Source organism: Python bivittatus, unplaced genomic scaffold (assembly GCF_059951505.1).
Source record: "Python bivittatus isolate LINGU-HERP-01145 unplaced genomic scaffold, Pbiv_v1 ctg000690_np1212, whole genome shotgun sequence".
NCBI classification, from domain to species: Eukaryota; Metazoa; Chordata; class Lepidosauria; order Squamata; family Pythonidae; genus Python; species Python bivittatus.
In genome coordinates this window covers 22,007,328-22,013,327 of record NW_028277096.1, presented here as the reverse complement: position 1 = coordinate 22,013,327, position 6,000 = coordinate 22,007,328, and positions in this window count along the sequence as shown.

The window sequence follows — 6,000 nt, the reverse complement described above, 5'->3', positions numbered from 1 at the left end:
GGCCCTCTAGATCTGAAATGTCGGAGTATTTTGCTGTACTGGAGAAAGCAATAGCCCATCTGCCTAAAGAGGCTGGCAGGCAGGCAGATATTCTCCACTATCAAAATGAGGAAAGGGCTCAAATAGAAGAGAACGAAGGTGGAAGAATAAGGAGGGCCTGCCTAAGCATAACTAAACACAGACTGAGACGATCTCTATCCAACCATCTTCTCTGTAATGAACCCTGAACACGTGCAAACTAGCTCAGCTAGACAGACATGACTGATTGAATTTGGAAATGGCTAACTTCTGCATTTCGGGATCAGAACACCCAAGCCACTTTCTTTGTTATTTTTCAGTCGGGAGCCCAGTCATCTTTCGGGGGGAATGAAAAAAAGAATGGAAAAAAGTCAAGGCGACGGTTGCAGCCACGCAACTGAAGCCGCATCCTTTTTTATGGGCAATTCTCCTTTTATAGGAGAATGTTAGGAAAAAAATGTCTGCCAATGAGATTTTCACTATATCCAGTTCATCAGTAATCTTTTTTCCTCTTTCTTTCCAGAAGCTTATTTTTTTCCCTTCTTTCTCTGTGATGCCTCTTCTTCTGTCTGATGCCCCTATTTATTTCTTTTCCCCCCAACACCTTCTCTCTAACTCTCTCTCCTTCTCACACACAGAGGCCTCTTCTTCGCTCTGTCTCTTGCTAGCTACAGACATGCGAGAGAGAAAAAGCATTTAAGCATCTTTTCCTTTTACAGCCCCCACCTCAAAATAGGAGTTCTGTTCTGGGTTGAAGTTTTGGGGTTCTCAGATGCTGGGGGAAGCCTGTTAGTGCCACCCCGTCGGGCAGGAAGCTCAAACCCAGGAAATGCCAGGGGAAAGCAGAGTCCCGCACAACTTACTGCAATTTGAAGGCAAAACTTCTCCATCATTGCTTTGGTGGGCAAAAGGTTTCTTCTCCTTTCTTTAATGGGGGAAGCACACGCAGCGCTTTTCTTAACCGTTTCCAGCTCTTGGGACTGTTTCTCGTGAATTTCCCTGGAGGAAAATATTCCCAAAAGGATGGGTGTGAACTTAAGTGGAATTTGCAAGGCAGTGAAAGGTACTAAAAGTGGCTTCAATAATTGCGGGGGGGGGGGGAAGAATGGCAAGGTTGCTTGGTGGAAACTCCATGTCCCAGGGCAGTATACCTTGGGTTCATTTTCTTCATTGCCATCATTTCTTCACTGGATGGTATTTTGTCAAGGCAGGAATGTGAATGTGACATTGGGACACTGAAATTGGACGGTAAAATGGGGAAAGTTGTGCAGTGTGATTTCCTGGGGATTGGTGGGGAGGGGGGGAATTGCCTGACGATGCCTCTAAAAGGAAAAAGAAAAAAAAATCTGCCTCGAAATGGGAGGAAAAGCAATTCTTGGGAGGCCTCATCCCGCGAAAGGAATGCCACACCCGAAGAACACGCACAGCCTCCCGTGTACAAAAAGGGGTGCCTCTCTGCGCAAACCCAGCAAACTTCATTAATGCTGTGCACGAACCAATCCGTTGCAGGGGTCAGAGGCCAGCAAAGGAAAGCAGTGGGAGAACATGCTGAGTTTGCCAACAGAAATTGAGCTAACGGTGGGGTTTCAGAGAAACAACTCTGCGTGTTTGGAGGAACTCCAACCTCTGCAGAATTATGAAAAGAAAATGCACCTCTCCGCTCCTGATGACCCCAGCAAGGAGTGGGCATGTTTAATAAATCTTTTCTTACTAAACATTGTGAGAAAAGTCAGCAGGGAGAACAAAGGAGCTAAATTGGATGGGTTGTGCTCCGATCAGTGGTTTTCAAATTTGGCAACTTTAAGATGGGTGGACTTTAACTCCCAGAATTCCCCAGCCAGCATGCTTTAAAATGGGGGGACAACTCCCAGAATTCTGCATGCTGGCTGGGGAATTCTGGGAGTGGAAGTTCACCCATCTTAAAATTGCTGAGTTTGAGAAACACTGGACTCAATTATCCTGCAACCGGCATAATTTTGGGAGAGGGCTGGAACAGTAGCCACCCCACCTCAAGGGTGCCAGCTGGGTGGAGCCCCATAAAATTGGGAGCGGTCTCTAAAGAGGCAAGGATATATTGTGACATTTTGTGGCCCTTCTTGCTTGCCTTTCGGAGACCTCCTGTAGCCGAGCCCTGTGAGCCAGATGGGCAAGGCTCTCCTGCCAGTGCTGGAAGGGCAGAATCGTGGCATCCGATGGCTGATTCCCTCCCTGCTCCCTCCTGCCAGCCGCCCTGTGGCTTCACACCTGCCCAACCTCTCTGCAAAAGGGGAATGGAAAATTGTGCAAAGTTAATTGCTCTGGCGAGGAGACTTGTCAAATCTGGCAGGTGGCCCCGCATCTGCGTCTGCCTCTGGCGGAGACACGCCGGTGATTCAATTACCCTAGCGTTGTTTGTAAAACAGGCGCCCCGAATTCAATCAGTGTCTCCTGTGATTTGCACATTCCCGGGCAGGAGGCTGGAGGGACTTTCGCTGGCCTCATCGGGCAACTGGTTGGCAGAAGTCTCCTTCTTGGCCAGGCTGTGCGCCTGCTGCCCGCTGAAGGAGCGACTTGGAGGGGTGGAGAAGGGAGGGGGAAAAGCAGCCCGGCTTCCTTTGGGTTTTGAGCCGCTCTCAGGGGTCAGCTGCACCACATTAGATGGAGGTCTGCGACTGGGGGTTTATCCCCCCCGGATGAGATCGTGAAAACAGTCCTGGTCCCCAGGGGTATCTGCAGGGTGTGGTGCGACTTGGAGGGGTGGAGAAGGGAGGGGGAAAAGCAGCCCGGCTTCCTTTGGGTTTTGAGCCGCTCTCAGGGGTCAGCTGCACCACATTAGATGGAGGTCTGCGACTGGGGGTTTATCCCCCCCGGATGAGATCGTGAAAACAGTCCTGGTCCCCAGGGGTATCTGCAGGGTGTGGTGCAAAAGGCAAGGCAGTGGTGGTAATGATGGGATCCCAGCTCTGCCTGCTTTGCACGGGCAACGCGACGTGTGATGAAAATGACCGTATGCTCCAAAAGATTAGAAACACTTCATCGTGCAAAAGCCCATCTCCTTTTAAAATCATCCACCTTAGAGGCCCTCGCCATGCTTTCTGGCAAGGTATCCCGCAGGCTAAAGGGAGATGGGGCTTCTACTAAATCTTGAGCGCGAAAGCCGACGGGGTGACTTGGGGCCAGTCCCTCTCTCTCAGCCCAACCCACCTTACAGGGTGGTTGTTGTGGGAAAATAGGAGGAGGAAGGAGGAGGAGGCAGGTGTGCCACCTTGAGCTATTTGTAAAAATAATAAAAATAAATAAATCATAAAAATCATAAAAGCGGGGTAAAACATCTAAACAAAAAATTATTTCTGCTGTCAGCTTTCTTTCATGGAGTTTGGGGAGGGGGAGAATCAGTTCCCGGGTCCATTTTTCCCAGGACAGGCATGAGAAATCTGCTCCAAACGTTTAACGGTCCTTCTAGTTCAGTGTTGTCCAAACTTGGCCACTTTAAGATGAGTGGACTTTAACTCCCAGAATTCTCCAGCCAGCCATGCTGGCTGGGGAATTCTGGGAATTGAAGTCCACTCATCTTAAAGTGGCCAAGTTTGGACAACACTGTTCTAGCTGAACAGCTTCAGGCGATTCCTTCTGATGTCCACCCCAAAGGTGTACATTGTCTCCATAAACTTTTTCTCGATCCCCACCTCTTTAAACTGTAAATATTGTATTTTCTGATGACACTGCATCTGCTCACCCCAAACCATCTTTGTTTTTGTAAAAAGTTCTGCCTCTGGTGTGATTTGTAAAATATTTTGCACAATGGCATTGTCTACTACAGTGTTTCTCTGAAGTCCACCCATCTTAAAGTGGCCAAGTTTGAATTCTGGGAGTTGAAGTCCACCCATCTTAAAGTGACCGAGGTTGAGAAACATTGGTCTACTTTTACAGCCTTAAAACTTCAGAGTCCAGGCCACAAGGCGACTATGAAGAAACCTTGCTAACTTGAAAGCAACTGGAGCTTTTCCCCAACGGATGACATGGCTAATATGGGATGAAAAATGGAGAAAGATGTCCCCCCCGGGGATTCTGTGGCCAGCCATTAGAAACCCAAATGGAACATCTGGATTTTGTCTGAGCTGCACACGCATCAGGGCTTGAAAAGAAGAAAAGAGATTTAAAAAAGATCAAGCTGACCCACTCTTTTATACACCATGCAAACCTCGGCAAGTCTAAGATTTCCAAAACATTACGGACCCCCATCCCACTTGGGGCAAATCGTTCCATCCAGAACTATCAGCAAGGGAGTCAAGAGGGTGAGTTTGGTTGCATGGCGCCATCTTGACTTTTTTGACCACCTCCCCCACATACGCCCCGGTGAATCCTTTAACATCACGTGCCTTTGGACAACCCCGTTCCATTGGCACCTTTAATTTCTTTCCCTGGTCCGAAAGGCGAAGTAGCAATATATTTAAATAAATATAACCCACCTCTGCTCTGTGAAATGTGTGTGCGTGTTTGGGTTTGTGCAGAGAACAGGACACACTCAATAATCTCTCAAAGTGACAGTTTACAGCTGAGTGATGAATTACAATTATATGGAATTACGCTAACGAGGGCTGATGAAATGCAGGGCTCTCCCACCTATGTTTCCCTGGACTTGATCAAGCTTTGCCTGCAAGCTGGGAAAAATAAACAGGCTACAGGCATTGTTTCATGGCCTCTTTTCCTGAAAGATACTCCCCGCATTACTGAAGGATTGATGTGAACCAGAAGCAAGAGAGAAGACACAGAGGCAGAAATGTTCCCAAAACATAATGCAGAATAGGAATGGGACAGAAATCCTAGTTTGCCTCTGAATGCAGAGTTAGCCCAAATTCCACATTTTCAAACCAGCACATAAATAGAACTGAATTATCATTGAACGTTCACAGTTCTCTCACTTTTGCAATGCAACCTGCCAATGCTGACAATAAAAATGCGTCTTGGGGGAAAATCTGTACAAAAACTCGTGTATTCTTGAAAATAATGTGCAAATAACCCAAGTATTCCGGGAAGTTGTTGTTTTAAAAAGTGTACACACATTGCAAACTGAAATCTGTATGTTTGGAGAAATGGACATGGAAATGCACACAGCTCTGGGTGCAAACTTTTATTTTTAAAAGAAAAACTCAAGTTCAGAAAGCAAAACTGGACAGATTTGCAAAAAACAAGAACCTGAGGGGGAAAAAAACAGAACTGACACATTCACAAAGATGAGAAGCTGATAGAAACCAAAATCGACAGCTTTTCCCATCCTTAATGCCAAATACTTTCTTCAGGCATCTGAAACTCGGCATCGGAGCCGCAGTGTGACTCTGGCAGCTCAAAGCATTCTTTGTCTCCTTTGCGCATGACTTTTTCCTGAGGAGATCACTGTTACCATGTGCTCGGCTCCATTCTAGGTGGAGATAGTTGATCTGCTCCATAAACCATCTAATGCTGGGCGCTCTCCATATCTATGGGCATCTTCAATTTCGAGAATTCCCCAGCAGCAATGCCCATGCTGCTGGGGGACTTCTGGGAGTGGAAATCTACATAGGTCGGGGTCAGCTCCACTAGGTGGACCAGTCCAGAAAATCCACTCCACAGACGAGAACTACACTTTCTTGAGATTAACAGAGTCTTGCAAGTCGGATTGTGCTGGTCCTCCCATCCTGCATTGACCCCAGGGAATCAGTGAAGACTGATCCATTTCCAGATATCATCCTGCTTCCCAGGACTTTCGACCACCCTTGTTTGTGTAATGATTCTTGCATTTTTCTATCTATCAAGGTCAACTGCTGTAATGGTATGTGAGAAAGACCTTGAGAGACTGGGCCAAGAGATGCTGCCAAGGGAACAGTCAGATAAGAGGCAGCACAGCCCACAGCTGCATAATGAGCAGAGCAAGAGGCTTGGAAGGGACCCTAAGTTGTCGGGGTGTAAAGGAGACAGGGAGATAATTGTACTTTCAGATGTTCAAGATTCTGTTAATGTAGCCTT